This window comes from Haemaphysalis longicornis, unplaced genomic scaffold, assembly GCF_048455015.1.
Source record: "Haemaphysalis longicornis isolate Haplotype H1 unplaced genomic scaffold, Haemaphysalis longicornis Haplotype H1 scaffold_12, whole genome shotgun sequence".
In the NCBI taxonomy this organism is placed as follows: Eukaryota; Metazoa; Arthropoda; class Arachnida; order Ixodida; family Ixodidae; genus Haemaphysalis; species Haemaphysalis longicornis.
The window spans coordinates 63,822,997-63,834,084 of record NW_027526225.1 but is presented as its reverse complement, the minus strand read 5'-3'; the positions used below and the strand labels follow the sequence as shown (position 1 = coordinate 63,834,084).

At 48.1% G+C, this 11,088-nt stretch overlaps 1 long non-coding RNA gene across 2 annotated transcripts; it reads right to left on the bottom strand.

The window, feature by feature from the left end:
- Positions 1-2,775: 2,775 nt before the first annotated feature.
- On the bottom strand, positions 2,776-9,132 carry LOC144162758 (uncharacterized). Of its 2 annotated transcripts, XR_013320761.1 has the most exons (5): positions 8,977-9,132; positions 7,563-7,788; positions 7,349-7,475; positions 6,020-6,105; positions 2,776-3,206 (listed from the first exon to the last, which is right to left on the bottom strand). It is a non-coding gene; the product is annotated as an uncharacterized LOC144162758 (long non-coding RNA). The 2 variants fall into 2 exon arrangements; XR_013320760.1 differs by lacking the exons at positions 7,349-7,475; positions 7,563-7,788 and having other exon boundaries at positions 8,977-9,122.
- Positions 9,133-11,088: the final 1,956 nt, after the last annotated feature.

The window sequence follows — 11,088 nt, the reverse complement described above, 5'->3', positions numbered from 1 at the left end:
CACTTGTACACTAAATACGGCGTCCCCATTTAACTTACAGTGGTCAAAAACTTGTGCAGTATCTTGACTATCAGTATTAGGCCTTTGGCATCTTTGTGCTTGGAGGACAAACCGTCGCATGGGCTGCCTATGCTGCCTTGCTGGATGGTGTCAAGGCAAGTGTCTTCAGCACTGTTTCCGGATAAGGTTGAAACCATTAGGACAGCTGACAAAACAAGTGCAAAATAAAATCACGGTGTCCAGGCAACAAGCTTGGTGAGGCGTCGACCAGGCCTTTGGAGGATCAACCAGAGTTACAATCAGGAAAGGAGCAACCAAGCGTAGCCATTCACTCAGCCTGAGCATTCACAGGAACACAGCTGGTGTCAAAACCGATCAGGGTAGAATGACTTGCTTGGTTGCAATGATGGCACTGTTGTAAATAAATGAGATGGGCGCAGGCAGAGGGCGATAGCTGGGGTAAAGAAGAAGACGAAGCTGCGCCCACTGCCTCGCTCACAGAGGTTGGGGTTGACTTTATCGATAACACTTATATTATCTATTGGCGCATCAAAGCTGGGGTTTGCAAGAAGGGATATATATAATTGCATTCAAAATTTTCTTTCTGCCTCAGGTCGTTTCAATTGCTAAACGGTGCTGATTAATGGGTAATTCGGGTTTCATTAACAACTAAGTTTCCTTTTACAGTCTCTTTCCGGAAATAAGTATATTGAAGTCCCCACGTTTTTAACCGATTTAGCCCTGGCCAATCCCCCCTTGTGGGTACGTGCCAAAAAATTTGAGGACATCATCATCATCAGTATGTTCCATCGCCTTACGAGAACGGGTGCTGGGTCGTGCTTCTCTCTTGGATACTCCACACGCTGGTGCCGAAACCCGGGAGAAGGGACCTCCAGAGGTGAGCTACAGCGAGCGTATTTCGCTTCTGTTCGACCGCTTTCTTACCTCTGGAGATTGGGAATGAAGCCGTATAGGAAGCCTCCAACTCGGAGAACAGCGGGGCAGCCTTAGAAGAAGAAGGTTGAACGAACCCAGCCACAAGATATCTGCCCGACACAGCACGAGATGTCCGTGAGAGCAGACAAGACCGACGAGGAGACGACGCCGACTTTTGCCTTCTGAGCCCGGTCGCCAGCTCTAACAATAGACGCGACGCTGGACCGGACCATGGAGGCCCATCTCGAAAGGCGGCGCATCGTCCGACTAGAAATCACGACAATCATCGGCCAAGTTGAAGACCTCCTCCCAGTGACAAGACCATCAATTAGTGAGTTGAGTGAGCTTGCTACTAAGTTAACAGTACATCACGATGAACTGCGCCAAATTAACCGAGAAGTAGAATATTGTGTAGACATTGATAATCTGGAGGCCGAGTATGAAGACGCATTCAACTTTGACTACCTAGTTTTTATGGCAAAATCCAAGATTGAACTTAAAATAGTTGAAACAAAGCAAGCTCGTGAAAACCTAATTGCTTCTCTCAAAGAACGAGTTCGCGCTGAACGCAGGGAACGCTGGTATAATCAGACCAGATAGTTGGAAAGTAGCAAAACGTCATATGCAAATCAAACTCATGGAGCGGAAAATGACGACGGACGACAAGAACTGAACAGGAATTTCCAATATATTACCCCAATGGAAGCCAATGGTCTTGTGAATTCTCCCGAAGAAACTGGAAGCGAGGGAGAGACAACCACCACTACGTTCATGAAGCGAAAGGCAATGATTTCTGCCAGGACCGGACTTGCGCAGTACTATGGAAACCACCAGCGACTTTGACATCGATTACCGGACACCGAAGATGCCCCAGGAGAAGAAGGAGAAACGGTGCTCCAAGAAACCAATGATACAGAGTGCAAAAGTATGAATCCCACGATGTTTGACAGTGATTTTCCTGGCGAAAAGAAAAGGATATCTTCGTTACAACCTCGCGTACTTGGCCCTCCATTGCTCAAACGTAAGGCACTGAGAAAGCAGCACGTGACAAAGAAAGGCGACACTGCTAGAATTAATCGTTCAAGGACAAAGGACCTCAACGGCGGTGCTCTCAATTTGCCACTGCTGGATAATAATCACCAGTGCCAGCTACTGTTGAGGGTACGAAGGAAGAATCTTCTCCTTCTTGCAAGACGACACACAGTGAAACACAACTCAAAGCGCAGAACTGCAACAGCAGCTAACACTAGAAACCGAACCGTGCGCTCTGAAAAGAGCCGCAACGAGAGTACGACTCAAGTGCACCCGGCTGCTACAAGGAAAAATAACTTGTGCAAACAGAAAGAAATATCTGCAATCCGGACAAGCAAAAGACTGCATCAAGGGGCTGCAGTAGCTTGGCTCACAGGTCCAAGAAAGCCACGGCATTGTTTCCATCGATGGAGGTGGAAGCCGACATGTGTTGAACTTTTTTGGCCCACTCGGACATGAAGTTAGCTCTCCATGGACTGAACAATTTCTCGGACACAAACCATACTCATTGCCGCGCGGGGGAGGATGTTGTGAAATAAGTGGATATCCTTCTCTCGTGCCCCACTATCATCATCAGAAGTATGTTGGATTAAAGGCACCATCGGGAGGGGTCTGCGCGGCTCGTCCCTTTCTCCACAGGCACCATTGTGATGTGGGTAAAAGTTTCAAGATTTTAGAGGTTTAAATTTGGGTTTTACACCCCTAGGTTGCCTAGTACGGGTGTGCCGCGGTGAAGGCTCACAAATTATGTGAATGAGTTCCCCGGATGCTAAATTTGGACAGGGAGGGGAAGAAATGCGTGCACAGTTGTAGTTGAATGCATTTATTTCACATTTTTCTGTCATTAGGCTGCTATGAAGATAACAACAAAATCCTGGAAAAAGAAACTAGAAACAAGTTCTCATATTTCATCACTGTCTTTGACCGTGACACACTCTACTTTTGGCTCTGTGTCCGTGCCGTCCAAGCCTTGAATTGCTGGCAGGAGCTTGTGGACCCCCAATAAACTTGTGCAACAATTGCCAAAACCCATTGGCAACAGCTGTGGTAGCATGCAAATCTGGTGCCACCCAGTTCAGGAGGGAAGTTGCCCCCCCCCCCCCCCCCCCCCCCCGAGGCGAAGCCACCGCCAGAGCTCTGGCAGCTGAATGCAGCAGGTAGATCCACAGCCAGTGCTCAAGGCCGACCTGGGTGCCGCTGGGTGCCAGGGAACGGCGGCTTTCTTTGCTGCAAAAACACTGAAAACAGAAGAGGAGGGAGGTGAGTAGGGTTCAGTTTGTAGCCACCAGAATGTCACTTGCAGCCACCGGGCAAGCAGTCTTGCAGGGAAGTAGAGGAATACTATGAAAATTGGAGGCGCTGCGGAGATAGTCCTTGTCGGAAGCTACGAATACTGTAGGATCGAGCCACTGATTGCGTGCCTGTTTGAAGTTAGCAGATTGGAGAATCGCTAGGGTGGTTTTGAGTACCTGCATAGAAGTACTTTGCATGGTAGTCGATGGGCCCAATTGTTTCCTCATATGCAGAAGCACAGCCACTCTACCCCCCCCCCCTCCTCACCCTTTTGGAGTGACAGGTAGATTGGTCTTGCAAACAAAATAACATTGTGAAAGCAGAAGTTGACTCACTCATCTGCGAAGAAAGTGCTTTGCACATGCTTGCACCGTCGCGTGTGAAGGGGACAACCTTTCTACTCTTGACTCTTTTACCCTGCCATCGTCTGTTCAGCATGAGAGCTAATTGGGTGGCACAACTAACCAGCTCCGACCTCTCCTCCCAGCGTAGCCTGGTAGAGAGGGCCCGGGTGGCCAGTGCAGGCCAGGGTATCCCGGACTAGAGGAAACCCCCCACCAGGCGGGTGCCCAGACAGCAGCACCTAAGGCTCGCACAAATAAAGTTTATTCCTCCTCCTCCTCCCTTTTTTTTTTCGGAAATGGTGTTACGTTTACCAGTCTGTGGGTGCCTAAAAATTGTTGCACGCCACTTTTCAAGTGGGATGCCTCACAAAATGCGGAACTGTGCTACCATGAACTGCTATCAAAAGAAAACTTTCAATATGACCGGCTGCAAAACATTTTCTTGACAAGGAAGTGGGGTGATTGGGGACATGGAAACGTAAAAAAGACAAGAGGTTGAGATTAAGAGAAAGCATTTTAAGCCGAGTAATACTATTATTTAAAACGTTACATTTCGCACTAAAATTCACGCAGGCAGAGGCAACGAAGCACCCCAAATGGGACATTCAAATGAATTAGGGGAATTCATTTGAATGCCCTTTTGGGGTGCTTCGTTGTTTCGCTGGCGGTTTAATTTGTTCCTAGCTCCAGGACCGTTCCGCAACGTCTTTGTTTTACTTCACCGCAGACAATTACAAGGTAGAAAGCATATGCAAGTTGCTGCTTCCAGCTGCTGTGCCGACTCAGTTTCCGCCCTACCCAGCCTACACGTTGCCACCTCGTGCCAAGGAGAGCAAAACTCTGTTTAGTGCTCTCTCACTTCATCAGTTCACGTAAGCCAGAATATCAGGGGAACCAGTGTTAGTAGCATAAGAGAAAAAGAGAAATGCCTTCGTATAGAACAACGCAACACTGAACGTGCAGCCAGTGGATACCACTAAGAAAACATAGCTTCGGGCAAGCCTTCAGACTGTCAGAAACACTTGGAAAGTGGATTGAAAGCTGAACAATGCCAGACAACATTTGACCTGGTTAGATGAACTGCAGAGACTAACCAAGCGCTTGGAATAACAGTTCAGCAATATGGGGACAACTGAGCTGTGCAAGCTCTAAAGACCCTTCAGAATCTGCACAAGCAGGAAATAGGAATGCGAAATTTGTCGAACAGATTATCAACATCGATAATCATTTATTGGGGCGGAAGAACTGCGTGAGTGCAGCCTGCTTCTTGGAGCGCAACGCGCTGCTGGTGACTGCTTGCTCCACGGTATCTTAACAGTCGACAAGCACAAGACTGCTGCCCCCAATGGCACTGCAGCATCGCCGTAGCAGGGCCACGGCAGCGATGGCTTCGCTCGCGCTCAGAAGCGGTACGGAGTCCTCAGTGTCTTCGACAGAGCGGAGACAAGCATGGATACAAGCAAACAATGGCGAACCCAGCGAACCGAGCAAGAAGTGCGCGCAGCGAGTTGCGCGGTCTTGAAGTTCGGTGACACCGCAGCCCGCAGCGCCCAATGTATCGCTTTCGGCTCCAACGGCATGCATGCGTGGACCTGGTCCACTCTGCCACGGCCTGGCCACGGCCGGTTTGGATGCGCCCGAGCTCGTGCGGGACTCGCAAGCGACACTTGCGCCACCGCTGCACACCGATATATTGCGAGACAGCCTGCCACATGCCTAAGGAGAGCGAGAAATCCCACGCGGAAGAGTTCGATATATCCATTGTGAGCAAAATCGCGTATGATATAAAAAGATTTAAAATGCATGTAATTTTTACCGGAATTATACGAGGGTTTGATATAGGCAATAATTCAATATATCCATGTTCGATATAAGCTGGCTTTACTGTAATAACAATTGCTTTTTCTCTGTTCTCTCTCAGTGCTTGTTCCTTTGTACTGTGCCTGTTCCTGCTTCACGAACTTGCACTTATGTATTGGGATTTTGGTGAGCCACACCCTAAGTAATCAGGGAGTGAGAATGACAAGCTGGCTTAGTTTTCAATTACAGATCATAGGACTGCAAATTATAGATGCAACAAGCAGTAAGCCAGCATATGTTAGGGCTTTCTTAGACCGTGGTTAGGGCACAAAACCCTGCGGTATTGTTTTGCTTTCACCAATGGTGTTTCGTCGCACTGTTCCATTACCACAACTTGTATCCAAGGCATTTTGCATTATACAATTAGGTGCAATGAAACTGCAGCGAAAGAACATGCAAGAAAACACACCGGACACCTACTGTAAAAGTAAGACTGTCGAGTGAAAGTGAAAGAGGGACATCTGGAAGCTTTAACTATAGATAAACTTTCCTAACTTCTCGGGATACTTTACGTTAACATGTTTAGATCTATTAAAAACACAAACAACACTTACTTTTCTCAAAGCAGCGTTTGGTTTTCAACATGGGACCGTTCTCGCACCACAGCTGGAACCCTTGAGTGTTGAGGTGCTGATTCCCCCTGTAATACGCCAAGACAGATTTGAGGCACAAAAAGACTTTTGCATCAGCGTCCATGTAAAGAAGCTGTTGCACACCCAAATTTAGTGTGGTTGAATAATTTACTGCTTTTCTAAGCAAAAAGGTAATCAAATTTAAAGTTACTCAAAGGCTGTGCCAAACTCTAAAGCTCCCTTACCAAGTGATAGCCACTTCTATGCATTTCTTTAATCATGGATTTGTTTTTTTAAGGTGACAAAACATTGCCAACATTTAATAATGGCATCTGCATTGGCTGTATAGTCGATGTGCTTATTGCTTTACTATACTATACACTATGCTTTAGTCGCCACTGCTTCCCTGCACAGTTGATTTTAATTAAACAAAAATTTGTTTTTCAAGACGGGTATGTTAGCCTTGCAAAGGTTGAGTACCCCAGCTGTTTCTTTTCTGTGCACAACGTGAGAAGGCGCCATCCTAACTACTCAGGTTTCGGACTGGTATCGCTTAAAGCTCAACAACCAAATGTTTCATGAAAACTGCAGCCCACAGGCAAGGCTTCCCAAAGTAGCGACAAAATATTGCACTGGCTTTCAACTGTCGCATTTCCCGACGTCAAACACACAGCTGGCAGCGATCCTGTTCACCCTGTCATCTAAGCACTGCCTCCAGGTTTTCTGCGGCTTGTACGTACAAGAGACCAACTTGGGCCCAAGAAGAAAGAGTGTCCCCACGTGCTGTAGAACCCTGTTGTGGTGCTATCAGAACCAACTGCGCGGTTGCATGGGTGGCTGTGGTTGCTGGGAGAGGAAAAGGAAAGGAAATGCACTGGGGACATTTTGAGCTCGGCAGGGAGCTTACCCGTAAGGGATATTCTGTGGTACATGTATAGCCATTATGGAGGTATCGGCAATACTTAGTGTTAAGCGTCTGCGTTCTGCGTATGGGATGCACATACAATGAATTTGAAAAAAAACGCTATGTGTTTAGTATATAAGTGCAATTGTAAAGAAATGCAGGTGTTAAACTCATTGTAATGCTACGGCCGAAGGGAAAGATCAAAGCCGTATGCTGGACGTGCACACAAATGCATTTGAAGTGTATCTTTTTTTTTTCTATGAGGTGCATTTGACAGCACAAAAAATAAAAGGACGCCGCCAATGACACGACAAAGAAAATAATGGTGAATGGGAGAACATTCACAAAACAGGGCCCACTACTGTGGTTTATGGTGCTGGCTAGTGCTGGACACATGAACCACTCACGGTGTACCACAGCTCATGTGTGTGGTGCAATCAGTCACACCATTCACCGCAGGTGAAGGTTCTCAGGCTTGGCAGCGTCTTGCATGGCAGGATCAGCCACTAGCTGACACGAGGCACTCAGGAACACCTCGAGCGCCAGAAAGGACGAGCCGAATGTCAAGGACAAGTGTTAGCAGCGAAGCAGTTTGAGCCTCAGCAAAAACAAGCAAGGCACCACGAACTCAGGTCCCACCGCAACAGGAAGCCAGAGTGGGATGAAACAGCAGGGCCCTGAAGTCACTTGACCCATTCAGGAGGCCAGGCCCAGGCGGCCAATGGCAAGGGTCTTGGAATCCCGTGGCTCATCGATCAAACGTGTGGCACAGAGATCCGCCATTCCAACCATGCTCTGTCCTGGTTGTGCTTGTTCTCCCCAGGCTGCAAGATCTGTTGTGTAGAACCTGCGAGACATTCAATGATGAAAGTAGCCGGAAAAATGCTGCATCACCAATATCCTGCTACACTGAGTATGTAACACTGCTAGATTTCGACAGTTGCTTATGGCAGAGAACTCAGTCTTGAAATCTGTGCGTAACTTTTTGCACACCCCTGTTAGCACTTATGAATGCTCATGTTGCGTGACTCCACTGTGCAAGTGGTGGCATACTGCATTCATGTCTGTGCCCTTTCAGTACTGTGAACGTGAACACACTGAAAACAGCTCAAGGACGGAGTGGAAGGAAAAGACAAACACGGAGCACTGCCCGTACCTCATGTGCGCTGTTTTCGGTGTGTTCAGTTCATACTAACTAGCTCAGCGTAGCACTCTAGTAAGAAGAATTGAACATGTTTGAATTTTGAGGTTGAGCTTTTCTGACCATTCAGGATTGAGAAAGTATTCACATGTATTTAACGTGCGATGCGATGCGATGAGGCTTTGAGGGGGGGGGGGGGGGGAGGTAGGAGGAAAAGGCTCGAAACTGTCCTAATTTTTCCAACTAGTGACATGTTCTGCAAAGTCTGCAAAGCGCACATAAAAGCTTCTTTTCCAACCACTGGCCTGGTTTATTCACAACAAACAAAATCGTTCCTTTTCCCAAACTCTATGTTTGGAGAAAAACAGGGCAAGGGTGGCACATACATTGAAAGAAAAAGTGCAAAATACTGCTTCGACAAAGAAAAACAAAAGACAGAGAAGCTTGTTGTGGTGTAAAAACTGCTGAAATAGCAGGGACGAAGAAAGCAGCAGTCAACGCAGTCAACGCTCGAGCGCTTTCCCCACCAAGATGAATTCCAACTAGCCCAACTTTCCGTGCTGCGGCAGAGAAGTTCAGGAACCACATGACACACTGCTACGTCGCATCAGCCTGACAAGAAACTTCAAGGCGCTTTTCTGAATTCTGCCTGTGTGCACATTACTAAAGCCTCACTCACATCGTTCGGTCACATCAATGTGACTTCTGACAGTGAAAAATTTGTTCGTACGCGCGTTTGTACGTCACCTAGTCCCTCCACTGCAATTTCATCCCGCTCAATATGCCTAACGCGCAGCAGCTAAGGCCAAAAAGCACCAAACGTTATCGAGAAGTATAGTTTTCTCTTTCGCTCGCCCAATATATCATATGGCATCCAAGTCGTTTGATACCAACCTGTTCGTATGTCTGGGCTTCGGCATTCGCACAGATGAACACGGTAGACTGCGTAGCGTATTGAGTGCTGTCTCGGCTGGCGTGCACGCCTTGGAGCTGCAACAAAAGCTACTTGCGTAGCGTGGGTCTTAACACCAAAACCACGGCAAGGAAGACTCCGAAGCCTTTAGAGGGGGATGGTGGACGCTTCGGTGTAGCGATTTGCGTGGGGTATTTAGCACCAAAAACACAAAGTACCACCATAACAACACGACGAAGATGTAAGGACACTTGAGAGAGCAGTGGTGCGGCGCAAAGTGCTTCTTTTTCACGCTGTATTCTTCTAAATCTAGCCGCGTAGGAACGAGCATGAGCGCGCCGAGTTAGTGGGCGCCGCCATTTGCATTAACCCAAAGCGCTGACTGTAGCCATGACAACAAATAAACAATCAAAAATTTCCCGGACGTGACGTTAGAGGGTCACGTGGTGTGCGTCTAGGCGGCCAGCTTTGTCATTCACGCCTCCCTGCCAAACGCGCTCTGACCACGCCCCCGGCTGCCCTCCGATCAACACCAGCGCCGCGGCGCGGCCTCCCTGGGCAGCGAACGAAGCTCTCCCATAGCGTGACGGCGAAGTTTCATGGCCAGAAAAGCATTGAAAGACCCTGGTTTGGGCTTGCGCTGAGCTGCAATGGAGCTACACTCAAACAACGTAGCAAACACATTTAAGTGGAAAAACAGAGCACCGAGAAAATCGAAGCCGCCCCGCGCCGCTTTTAGAAGGCGGAGCTTTAAAAGAAGGCTGGGGCCTTAAAAGAATAGCTTGGTTATCTACTTTATGCAACGGAGTACATATTGCAACTCGATTTTAGATGGCGCTGCACGCGGATGTTCACACAAGCCATGCTTTTTCAACTTGATGGGACTCAACTGGGCGCGCTGGTAATGCCAAGCATGCTCCGCACTATCGCCGGTGTCGCTTGAGGTTGATCAAATGCTGTACTATCACTACGTTGTTAACTCGAGCAGCTGGAAACTCGGCAGCGAGCTATCTCGCGCCTTAAGGAATAGCGGCCCATGGAGGATTTCGGCTACTTCGTAGTTCGTAGGCGTGCTGATGCATAGTGAAGAAGGTCGAACCAAGCCCCAGCCAGAAGCTGTGGTCTTCCCATAACCCCCATGAAAACGTGGATTCCCAGGTTCAGTTTCCTCCCTAGTATGTTTAATAACAAACTCTATGCGGTGTAAAGTGTTAAATGTTTAAAACGCAATTGCGATAGCAGAGTTTTCGCCCGCGTCATCAGTTGTTGCCAACTTTCATGATGACCGCGTCGCGAAGCAGCCTAAATCTGCTCACGTGCACGCAGTCGAAGAAAAACTTTGTGAACTTTTTCCACGACATTTATCTGCTCATGCGCTTACGGGCTCTACCATTAGTTATGATGAACCACTCTTACCTGAGTCGCCCCGGATTACGAGTGCAGGGCGCATGCCACGTTCCACTGAACAAGATTCTATCTGGTCTTCTGTGGCCGCTACCGAAGCTCCGAGTCATCGGACAGCATATAAATGGAATGGGGAGACATATTCATCCTCAGCGTAGCCAAATAGTGACGTTCGAGCATGAAGTTTAAAAAAACTGATTGATTCCTCTGTCATAGGAATCAGTCAAACACTAAAGTGAAATTTGGAGCGAAATCTGCAGCGGAGTATGATTTGCGGGTTGACGGCTGTCTTGTGGGTGTGCTTGGCGAGCGACGTCCTGCTGGCGGATCGCTCCGGCAAAAGTGTACTGGCGTCATTGCCGTGACGGATAAGACATCAGTGAAGTCGTGGGGTATCGCGTCATAAAACACTGTCTTGTTAAAATACAAAACCTGAAAACGAACAACCCCAAGCGTAACGTACTCTTTAGTGCTTAAGGTTGCTTCCCCGCAAGAAGACCCTATGTGCAGGGGTGCACCCCTTAAAGGCCGTTTGCTTCGTTGTACAGGCGTCACTTCCGTGATGGATATGACATCAGCGAAATCCTCGTGTACCGGGGAATAAAACACTTTCGTGTTAAAAGCGAAGCGCGATGTGCACGCCAAGCAAGCAGCTCAGCCTATATCAGCGAGCGCGTCCCTTGATTAAC